An 11,290-nucleotide genomic window follows, 5' to 3' on the forward strand; every position below is an offset into this window, starting at 1 on the left:
AAATACAAATAGATTTCTTTCCATTCCCTAATGGATTGTCTTATGCATCTTCCTGGGTGCATCTACCCCACTTTGGAGGTTACAGCCATTAGGAACTCTGTGCCCTGTTATTAAGCTAATGTCTTCCAGCCACAAATCTACCCTTCTTTACTAGGCTGGAAGTGGGCTGGGGTTGGTTGAATCACCTTTCTCCTTGGCTAGCTAGCGGGAGTTGGTGATGGACAGGGAGGCCCGGCATGCTGCGATTCATGGGGTCGCAAAGAGTTGGACACGACTGAGCGACTGAACTGAACTGAACTGAATAGAGGGTGTTAGAGGGAGACCTCAGCTGGAAAAGGAAGGAGAGACTTACTCTTTCCTGTTTCTTCTTGTTGGCTGTATCTCTGAGTGTCCTGTAGCAACACTTCACCCTCAAAGTGGCAGTCCATTCCAGTAGTAGCCCTTGATTCCAGGCCCCAGCTTTTTTTTTTTAACACTCACAGGCCCAGCCTCACTGTGCCCGCTGAAGAACACTAACCCTAGTGCTAACTCCTGGTGTCCCCCTCCCCCATCCCCTCACTTAGAGATCTGGTATGTTCCAGCTCTGTGGGCTTAAAGGTCTGAGTTTCAGCAACATGGGCATTTGCTTCAAGCTTATATGTTTAAATAGCGTCTTTCCCTTTATTCCTCCAGGCCAGAAGTGGTAACTACTTCCTACATATGCTAACTCCATGGTATTTTAAGGTAATATTTTTGCCTTTTCAGTCCCTCAATCACTAGCAAATATTTTTATTAAGTTCTCTCTGTTAAAATAACTGGTGTGAGGTCTCTTTATTGGACTCTGACTGGCTCTGTCTCTCTTTTCTGGATGACTTCAGTGTGCTTATATCTGACTAGTCTTGCTATTTACCCTGGTTACACTGGATTCATGTTGATCTCAAAATATCAAGTTTAGCTGTATGGTCAATATTAATCTCAAAATGACTGCAATGGTTAATTTTATGTGTCAGTTTAACTGGGCCACAGAATGCCTAGATATTTGGATAAACATTATTCTGGGTTTCTGGGAAGCTGAGAGGTTTTGGATGAGGTTTTTCCATTGGTCATGTATGGATGTGAGAGTTGGACTGTGAAGAAGGCTGAGTGCTGAAGAATTCATGCTATTGAACTGTGGTGTTGGAGAAGACTCTTGAGAGTCCCTTGGACTGCAAGGAGATCCAACCAGTCCATTCTGAAGGAGATCAGCCCTGGGATTTCTTTGGAAGGAATGATGCTAAAGCTGAAACTCCAGTACTTTGGGCACCTCATGTGAAGAGTTGACTCATTGGAAAAGACTCTGATGCTGGGAGGGACTGGAGGCAGGAGGAAAAGCGGATGATGGAGGATGGGATGGCTGGATGGCATCACTGATTTGATGGACGTGAGTCTGGGTGAACTCCAGGAGTTGGTGATGGACGGGGGGCCTGGCGTCCCAAAGAGTTGGACACGACTGAGCAACTGAACTGAACTGAACTGAACATTTATGTTGGTAAACTTTAAGTAGTTTGCCTTACCTAGTATGTTGGGTTCATTCAATCAGTGGAAAGTCTAATAAATTTTTTTAAAAAGACCAATTTTCTTCAGCAAAAGAGAATTCTCCAGCAGATGGCCTTTGGACTTCATGTGCAGCACTGGCTCTTCCTGATTCTCCAGCAGATGGCCTCTGAACTGGAACTGCAGCAGCTCTCCTGGATCTCTAGCCTGCCAGCCCACCCTGAAGATTTTGAACTTTGCAGACATGTATAATTGCATGAGCCAATTGCTTCTAATAAATCTCTTTTATATATATATATTATATATATATATATATATAAATGAATCCTATTGGTTCTATTTCTCGATAGACCCTAATATAGTAACTATTAGATATTTCTTGAAGAAATATTAATTATTCTGACTTTACCTCTTGTGCACTCTGCTTCACTGGCTGGTTTATTGGAGGCTGTTATTTTTGTCAACCTTGGCAACTATTTATGGGCAAAGTGCTCCTGGAATACTTTTCTTGAAAAAGAGCAGTATATTTTCTACATGTTATTTTATTTTAAAATTTCTTCCCCTCTTGTAATTTGCAGACAGAATCACATTGATATTTAGAGAAAAACCTCACAGTACTGTATTAATCAGCTAGTGCTGCCATAATGCTGCATAACAAATTCTCAGAGGCTTAAAACAGCATTTTAGTATCCTCATTCACAAGTCTACAGGGCAGCTGGAGTAGCTCTGCTTTAGGCTTTCTGTGTTTTCACTCTGGGACCACTGGTTACGCAGGGCATGATCTTATGGCAGAGCACAGGAGCACAAGTTTAGCAAATATCAACAGCTTTATTTTCTTTTGTACTTAATGGCTACATTCATATGTGTTCATATGTGGAAGAGCACAGGAGCACAGGAACACAAAAATCTTCTGCACATCAAAGGAAACCATCAACAAAACCAAAAGACAAATCACCAAAAAAAGAGAAGATACTTGCAAGTTACATTTCCAATAAGGGATTAATATCCAAAATATATAAAGAACTCATACAACTCAACAACAACAGAAAAACATTAATTGGGCAGAAGACCTGAATAGACAATTTTCTAAAGAAGACATATAGATGGCCAACAGGCACAAGAAAGATGTTCAATATTGCTAATCATTAGGGAAATGCAAACCAAAACCACAGTGAGATATCACCTCATGCCTATTGGCTATTATAAAAAAGCAAGGAATAACAAAGTTGGAGAAGATGGAGAAAAAGTGAGACCCCAAAACACTGTTGGTGGGAGTATAAACTGGTATAGCCACAGTGGAAAACATTACGGAGATTCTTAAAAAAATTAAAAATACAAACTACCATATGAACCATCTATTCTACTTCTGAGTATTTATCTGAAGAAAATAAAAACATCAGTTTGAAAAGATATAAGCACCCCTATGTTCATTACAGAATTATTTACAATAGTCAAGATTTGGAAACAATCTAAGTGTCAATCAAGGGATGAAAGAGTGAAGAAAATGTGGATCTAAATGTCAATCAATGGATGAAAGAGTGAAGAAAATGTGGTATATATATACAGTGGAATTCTACTCAGTCATAAAAAAGATGAAATTTTCCCATTTTTAGCAATATGAATGGATCTTGATTATTATGTTAAGTAAGTCAGATGAAGAAAGACAAATACCGTATGATGTCACTTATATGTGTAGTATAAACGAATAAGGCAAACCAAACACAAACATCTGGGTACAGAGAATAGAGTAGTATTTACCAGTGGAAGAGGGGTTGAGAGGAGGGAAAAATAGGTAAATGGGATCAACTGTATGGTAATGGGTGGAAACTAAATTTTTGATGGTGAGCATGCTGTGGTGTATACAGGTAGAATTATAATGTTGCCCGCATGAAACCTATATAGTGTTATAAACCAACTATTTCAATAAAACATAAGTAAAATAAAATTGAAACCAAAAAAAGTCAATTTTTTTTAAATGGGCAAGACTACACGATAGTTCTTAGACATGCCTCATTGGATAATAAAGCCACAAATATAAGCAAAGACGGATTAGTTTAAAAAGTAAGGATGGTGGTTACTTTTGAAGGGAATGAGTTCACTGAGGGGGAATTTCAGGAGATGACTGATAAAGTTCTATTACTTGATGTGTACTTAGTCTTAGGATCAGTTCAGTTCAGTTCATTCACTCAGTGGTGTCCAACTGTTTGCAATCCCATGGACTGCAGCACGCCAGGCTTCCCTTGACTATCACCAACTCCCAGAGCTTATTAAACTCATGTCAATAGAGTTGGTGATGCCACCCAACCATCTCATCCTCTGTCATCCCCTTCTCCTCCCACCTTCAATCATTCCCAGCATCATGGTCTTTTCAAATGAGTCAGGGGAGTTGGCATGGGGGCACCAGATCTAACAAAAACATCCTTGGATCATGTGTCTGGACATAGGAGATGGCGAAGTACAAAGACGTGTACTCATCTTCTCCTGCAAGAACTCCAAAATTACAATTCACTGCTGAACAACTGTCAACAGGAGAATTTTGGATCCCACCAATAAAAGATACCCATGTCCAGGGGCAAAGGAGAAGCCCCAGCAAGATGGTAGGAAGGGATAAATTCTGTTTAGAATCAAACCCCATCCTCACCAGAGACGCTCAGAGGGCTCAAACAAACCTTGTGCCCCCCACCCCGGCCCAGGACCCAGAGACCCCACAGAGACTGAGACAGAACTGTGTTTGAGTGTCTCCTGCAGAGGTATGGGTCAGCAGTGGACTGCTGCAAGGGCAGGGGCTCTAGGTGCAGTAGACCTGGGTATGGCATAAGCCCTCTTGGAGGAGGTCGCCTTAACCCCACCACAGAACTTACACAGTACTGGGGAAACAGACTCTTGGAGGGCACAAATAAAACCTTGTGTGCACCGGGACCCAGGAGAAAGGAGCAGGGACCCCACAAGAGACTGACCCTGACTTGCCCGTGAGCGTCCAGTAGTCTCTGGCAGAGGTGTGGGTTGGCAGTAGCCTGCTTCAGGGTTGGGGGCACTGAGTGCAGCAGTGCCTGCATGGGACCTTTTTTTTTTTTAATTAATTTATTTTTTATTGAATGATAATTGCTTTACAGAATTTTGCTGTTTTCTGTGAAACCTCAACATGAATCAGCCATAGATATGTATACATCCCCTCCCTTTTGAAACTTCCTCCCATCTCCCTCCCCATCCCACCCCTCTAGGTTGATACAGAGCCCCTGTTTGAGTTTATACAGAAAATTCCCATTGGCTATCTATTTTATGACAGAGGATGAGATGGCTGGATGGCATCACTGACTCGATGGACGTGAGTCTGAGTGAACTCCGGGAGTTGGTGATGGACAGGGAGGCCTGGCGTGCTGCGATTCATGGGGTCGCAAAGAGTCGGACACGACTGAGCAACTGATCTGATCTGATCTGAATGTAAGTTTCCATGTTACTCTTTCCATACATGTCACCCTCTTCTCCCCTCTCCCCATGTTCGTAAGTCTATTCTCTATATCTGTTTCTCCCTTGCTGCCCTGTAAGTAAATTCTTCAGTACCATTTTTCTAGACTCCATATATATGTGTTAGAATACAGTATTCATCTTTCTCTTTCTGACTCACTTCACTCTGTATAATAGGTTCTAGGTTCATCCACCTCATTAGAACGGACTCAAATGTGTTCCTTTTTATGGTTGAGTAGTATTCCATTGCGGAGAAGGCAATGGCACCCCACTCCAGTACTCTTGCCTGGAAAATCCCATGGAAGGAGGAGCCTGGTGGGCTGCAGTCCATGGGGTAGCGAAGAGTCGGACGTGACTGAGCGACTTCACTTTCACTTCTCACTTTCACGCATTGGAGAAGGAAATGGCAACCCACTCCAGTGTTCTTGCCTGGAGAATCCCAGGGACGGGGTAGCCTGGTGGGCTACCGTCTATGGGGTTGCACAGAGTCGGACACGACTGAAGTGACTTAGCAGCAGCAGCAGTATTCCATTGTGTATATGTACCACAACTTCTTTATCCATTCATCTGTCGATGGACATCTAGATTGCTTCCATAGTCTGCTGCTATCATTGTAGTTTTGATTTGCGTTTCTCTAATAATGAGCGATGTTGAGCATCTTTTCATGTTTGTTAGCCATCTATTATGACTTCTTTGAAGAAATGTCTGTTTAGGTATTTTTGCCACTTTTTGATTGGGTTGTTTGTTTTTCTGGTATTGAGTTGTATGAGCTGCTTGTATATTTGGGGAATTAATCCTTTGTCAGTTGTTTCATTTGCTATTATTTTCTCCCATTCTGAGGGTTGTCTTTTCACCTTGCTTATAGTTTCCTTTGCTGTTGCGTGGGACTTTTTGAAGTGCCTGCATGGGACTTTTTGAAAGAGGTCACATTATCTTCATTATCTCCACCATAGTTTGGCCTCAAGTCAAACAACAGGAAGGGAACACAGCCCCGCCCATCAACAGAAAATTCGATTAAAGATTTACTGAACGTGGCACTGCCCATCAGCACAAGACCCAGTTTCTCCCTCAGTCAGTCTCTCCCATCAGGGAGCTTCCATAAGCCTCTTACCCTTCTCCATCAGAGGGCAGACAGAATGAAAACGACAGTCTCAGAAAACTAACCAATCTGATCACATGGACCGCAGCCTTGTCTAACTCAATGAAACTGTGAGCCATTCTGTGTAGGGCCACCCAAGATGGACGGGTCATAGTGGAGAGTTATGACAAAACGTGGTCCACTGGAGAAGTATTGTTGCCTTAAGAACCCCATGAACAGTATGAAAAAGTTAGGATCACATTTACCTTATAAAAGGCCTCTTAGATGGCTCAGTGGTAAAGAATTCACCTGCCAGTCCTGGAGATGCAGGAGTCATGGCTTGATCCCTGGGTCAGGAAGATCTCCTAGAGGAGGAAATGGCAACACAGTCCAGTATCCTTGCCTGGAAAATCCCATGGACAGAAGAGCCTGGTGTGCTATGGTCCATGGGGTTGCAAAGAATTGAACATGACTGAGCAACTGAATGTGCATGCATTACCTTATAATAATGCACTCAGATGCACATTTTTTTCTGTGTGATTTTCTGTACATGTTTCATTTTACAAAAAGAAAAAGATTTAAAAGTAAAAAACAAAACAATAATAGCTATGAGATGTTTTTACTCATAAGAGTGAAAAAGAATAAAATAATTAGCATTAAGTCCTATTAACTGGAGAATTAGTTTGTGCAACCTTTCTAGATATCAGTCTACAATTGGTATTATCATTTAAAATGCACATAACCAGTTACTCAACAATTCCTGTGCTAAAAACTAACAAAGAGATCATGCAAAAAAATTATGTACAAAATATTTACTACTGGAGTAAAGAAAAATAGCCAAACAAATTGAAGAAAAAATTTTGGTCTCTTCCTTTTGCCTGAATATTATCACTATATACATGGCAGAGTAGCTAAATTGATCATTTCATCCATGGCATAAAACCACAAATTTTTCACAGTGACAGAGTATATTAAATTTACCAATAAAGTAACAAATTTCCACCACCAACATGAATGTGTTTTATGCACCAAAATGTGCTTTTACTGTGAAACATTAAAAAAAAAACTCTACAGGAAGGAAAAAGTGAGATAAAAAATACAGTTAAAGCAGAAAAAAATGTAAAGAGAAAGGTTATCAGGCAATTCATTTTAACAAGCTTTTGGTGTTTCATTTGTAGGTCTTTGAAAAGGTTGACTTTTACAGCCTTTTACCCAGAGCTTGCAAACCTTAGTACTTAAAGACATATTTTTATCAGAAGTCTGTTTAGCAGACGTTATGAAACTGGAGTGGAAGGAAAAGATGTTCAGTGTAATTTATGGTCGAGCATTGTCCTGAAGTTTCCAGTATAAAATGACCTGAGGTAATCCAATCAGGCTCATAATTTTGAGGTCTTCCCAGTTGGGCAAGCATGCAGTGGGGAGGAACAGCTTCCCTGTTGCTGTGAACAAGCTAAGGAGGCTGGAACAAGGTCAAGGGCCTCAGCCCATCCTTAGCCTCACCTGACTTATGTCAGGTGGGCAGCACTGCACTGCCTGTCCACCATTTGCATATGATCTTCACAAAGCATTTTACCACGCAGATTTCCCCCATGTTTACTATTGTTCTGGATAGACTTTTCATTTTATTCAGCCTGCCTAAAAATGCTAGATGAGGCAGATGGACAAAAGATATGCTGTAAAGATTTTCCTTCCAGATCAGCCCACAAATCCACATTTTCACCGACTCTACTCAATTCTCCATTCCCCACCTCAGCTGAGCTCTCCTGAAGGATGACTCTGCCCAACTCTTCCTGTGCAGAATCAATATATGAATATGCAAATTGATATTTGAACAACATGACAGAGGTTGGTAAAGAATGCAAATATTTAAAGGGGTATAAATCACATTAGGTACTTTGGTCTCAACTGTTCACCACAGGAAAATTTCCATCAGAGGATGAGTTTAGAACTCACTAGGCACAGAGAAAAACAAGCGTCAGAGGAAATGACTAACAGAAAAAAAGATAAGAAACTCTGGGTAGGATTGACCCACGTTGTTCAGTTTAATTTTCATTTCTAAATTTAATTTTGTTTATTTGCTGCTTTAGAGAAAACATAATAGTTATAAGTATTTATACCAGTCTTAACATTTCAAGTTCATCAATCTAATTAAACAACGAAGCAATTAGAAGTTCTAAATTTGCAGGAGGGCTTCCCTGGTGGCAAATTTGGAACTTCTAAGTACTTAGTGATTAAACAGCAACAACAACAAAATTTACAGGGGACATTCCACTACGCTTATTTCTTTATCTCAGAGTCTTCCCTTTGTTCAGAGTGATTGCAAACCAAAATTTTTCAAAGAATTTAGGGATAGCAGTATAAGCATAAGGCTTATAATCAACAGCACTGAGTCTGAGTACTAGGACCACTACCTAACAGCTGTTTGACCTTGGATAAATTGCTTACTTAATTCCTGTAAGGCTTAATTTTCTTATCTGCATAATAGGTCTAATAAGATCTCCATTACAGATCTGCCATGTGCCTTAAACAGCCCTACAACTATTGCTATCATGAAAGAAACATACTAAGTACTCCAGTTGATTGCAATATTCTCATTTTAATTTTTTGGAAATTATTTTCCAAAGTTATATATAAGAAAATAATTCAATACTTAGAATATTTGATTTTATATCTCATACCTTGCATAGTCTCTGTTTCCCCACATTTTTCCCCCTCCTTTTTTTTTTTTTTTTTAAAGATAGAAGGGTTGGTTGATGGGCACTGGTGGTTGAGAAAGAATAAGGCAACTAGCAATCTAAGGCTTTCCCTGCTGACTTTTGACCAATCTCCTTTTTTTCTGCCCTGAATCTCAAGTACACTTTTGTGGGTTCTGTGTTCCTAGTGCCTTATGGGTTCTTCCATTTTGTTGGGATGATGTCTTCTCAGCATATGTCCTCTCCACCCTTAGGAAACTTGGGTCGTAACTATGACTGGTGGTGGTGGTTTTGTTACTAAGTTGTATCTGACTCTTGCGACCCCATAAAATGTAGCCCACCAGGCTCCTCTGTCCATGGGATTTTCCAGGCAAGAATACTGGAGTGGGTTGCCATTTCCTTCTCCAGGGGATCTTCCCTACCCAGGAATTGAACCCATGTCTCCCGCATCGCAGGTGGATTCTTTGCTGACTGAGCTATGAGGGAATGGATTTAATCAAGTGCCACTCCTCCAACTTACTTCTTGTCTGCCAAAATATTTTTTGAAATGTTTTGTGTATGCTTGACTCCCTTCATCTCTTTGTCCTTTCTGAATACACCTTTTGTATACTTACACCTTCATTTAGTGTGGTATGGGGATACACACATATGTTGCTATTAGGTCATGCTTAACCAGCTGCTTGAAAGAACAAGTTTGGAAATTGAAACATAGGATTCAAACTAAGGATGTGAACAATGAAAAAGAGAAAACGATTTTTAAAACTCCAAGTAAAGGATGTATAAGAATTGTGATTTTTCAGTTCCTGAAAAGGAGATCAATCCATACATTTAATTTGAGCCTATCCATCATATAACTTTCAAGATAATGCACAAAAAGCTTCAACACTTTTAAAAAAGTGTTTTTTCTTTTTTGGTGGTGGTGGAACACTTTTTTTTTTTTAAGCACATTTTTAGGAGTTTTGCTATCCTTATTCTTTGAATTTATAAATAGGGCTTAATGCATAGGATACAAAGAGTGAGAACTAAAACTTAACACTCAACTGGCTTTAAGTTCAAACTTCACTTTTTGAAATTCATAGGGTGTTAAAAGTTGCCTTTGACTTCAGTAAAAGATAAAAGATGACTTTGGTTTTTCTTTTTAAAAAAAGACTATAATACTTGGTGTTTTCTAAAACTGAAAAATGAACCATGAACAGTGACTTAATCTTGGTAGCTGATATTCATCTGGGCCCCATTTTGCTTGAGCTGTGTAACTGAAGAGACTTTGCTGTCATCCGGAGCACTTATCTCTTATCTGCTCTTTTAAATTGGAAAACGAAGAGAACGTTAAAATTGAGGTAGAAGCACCACTACATTTGAAGAAATAAAAGACAAAGATTTGATTCTGAACACTTACAAAAACATAGCAGCCTATTAACTTGAAGTTTAAGTCAATATAACAAACAGTTTCATATGAATTTCTATTTATTTATAGAAAAGAAAGCTTCTCTATTCAAATTGAGCCTTACCAAATGTCTGCAATTAGCAAGTCTCCATTAACCTAAAATCTGCTCTTTAGTCTTGTCTTTTGGGAAATGGAATTAGGTCACTCAATATTTCATGAACCACTAAAAAACCAAAATATAAATTTATTAGAGCATACTGAAAATACACTTGCCAAACAAATCATAAAATTATTGTCAATTGTTTAGCAAATCTTCTTTCCAAGTGTTGCATCAGTTACAGAAAACTGGGTCCTTTTAACAAACAGCATAAGCAGTAGGGGGATAAATTTGCATGGCAAAGAGAATATTTATACCTGTCTATCAAAGCATCTTTTATCTAAGATAGTGATGGAAAACTGAAAATTTTCTTACAAAGTTTTTTCTTTTAAAATGTTTTTATGAGACATCCAAAAGCACATGTTATAAAAAAGTATCTTTCTAAGAGAAATCTCATGGTGCTAGTACTAGTGTTCAATACATGTTGGTTGTTCACGTGCGGGCTCAGTCACTTCAGTCGTGTCCGACTCTCTGTGACCCCCATGGACCATGGCCCAGTAGGCTCCTCTGTCCATGCGATTCTCCAGGCAAGAATACTGAGTGAGTTGCCATTTCCTTCTCCAGTGATAAAGTATGAAGTGAAGTGAGTGAAGTGAAGGCGCTCAGTTGTGTCCGACTCTTTGCGACCCCATGGACTGTAGCCTACCAGCCTCCTCTGTCCATGGGATTTTCCAGGCAAGAGTACTGGAGTGGGGTGCCATTGCCTTCTCCAATGCTTTGATTGTATAAATGTTAACTGGATGATAATCTCATGTTAATTACTCATTTCTTTGTGCTTTTTATTTCTTGATTAAACAGAAGTATTTGATTGAGGCTTGCCCTCTTTGAAAGGAATAGAATTTTGAGAGGAAAACAGATGGATTTTGAGGAAGGAAGTGAATAGCCAAATGGTCAAAACCACTCCTGCAAGCAATTAAACAAAACCATTGTGATCACAGCATAGTGACATCTGACATTCTTATGTGGGCCATAGGGACCGTTTAATATTTAGGAAGAATTCA

Source organism: Bos mutus, chromosome 6, assembly GCF_027580195.1.
Source record: "Bos mutus isolate GX-2022 chromosome 6, NWIPB_WYAK_1.1, whole genome shotgun sequence".
Taxonomy (NCBI): Eukaryota; Metazoa; Chordata; class Mammalia; order Artiodactyla; family Bovidae; genus Bos; species Bos mutus.